At 44.1% G+C, this 896-nt stretch overlaps 1 protein-coding gene across 1 annotated transcript in view; it reads right to left on the reverse strand.

Annotated features, from left to right (window-relative positions):
• Positions 1–896, reverse strand: part of PDE6D (phosphodiesterase 6D, cGMP-specific, rod, delta) — a 50,917-nt gene that overhangs the window by 22,091 nt on the left and 27,930 nt on the right. The gene's annotated exons all lie outside the window — the stretch shown is intronic.

The raw sequence follows: 896 nt of genomic DNA on the forward strand, positions 1-896 counted from the left end.
CTCCCGAGTAGCTGGGATTACAGGCATGCACCACCTCACCCGGCTAATTTTTGTTTTAGTAGAGACGGGGTTTCACCATGTTGGCCAGACTGGTCTTGAACTCCTGACCTCAGGTGATCCGCCTGACTCGGCCTCCCAGAGTGCTGGGATTACAGGCGTGAGTCACCACATCCGGCCTATGATACTAAGAATGAAAGAGTGCTAACCGGAGAGCACATTTAAATGACCTGGCTCATAAAATGTGCTTAGAACAGTCCTCAGCATTAGTAAGCCATGTGTTAGCTATTATTATTATTATCAATGACAATTAATTCTTTATCATCTCCCATCTAGCATTCTGACTGGGTTTCCTTGCTTCCATTCTTGTCTCCTTCTCCATTCTCTTCATAGAAGGAAGGGGTTTTTTAAAACTATAAGTTAGATGTCAATCCCTGGCTTTCCTCTGCACTTAAAAAAATTGAGTTCTTTCCATGGTCTACAAGGCCCCTCAATCACTATGCCCTAGGCACAAAAGCCTCTTACGTCTTTCTCTAACACACTAATACCTCTTCTCACCTGTGCCAAGAAGCCTGAATACTCTTGACCTTATTCTTCACAGCCTCAGGTCCTGGTGTCAGTGGCACCTCCCCTGAGAGGTTCTTGGGAACACTGAGTCCATAATGGTTTCTGAATGCACACATCTGCCTGACTTCTAAGTTGGGGCTCCTTCTGTGCCTCCATGCCAACACTTGGCTATCCTCCCCTGGGCAGAAAATTTGTGGTATCTGTATCTCTTCTGAGGAGAGGCTAAATTCCACTTCACTTTTGGTATATTACTTTCCTAGTCAAAGACGTTCTCTGATGTCAAGTGGGTATTTTGAAAAACACACTAGGAAATTTAAAAATATAGAAATAAG

Source organism: Colobus angolensis, unplaced genomic scaffold, assembly GCF_000951035.1.
Source record: "Colobus angolensis palliatus isolate OR3802 unplaced genomic scaffold, Cang.pa_1.0 Scaffold33, whole genome shotgun sequence".
NCBI lineage: Eukaryota > Metazoa > Chordata > Mammalia > Primates > Cercopithecidae > Colobus > Colobus angolensis.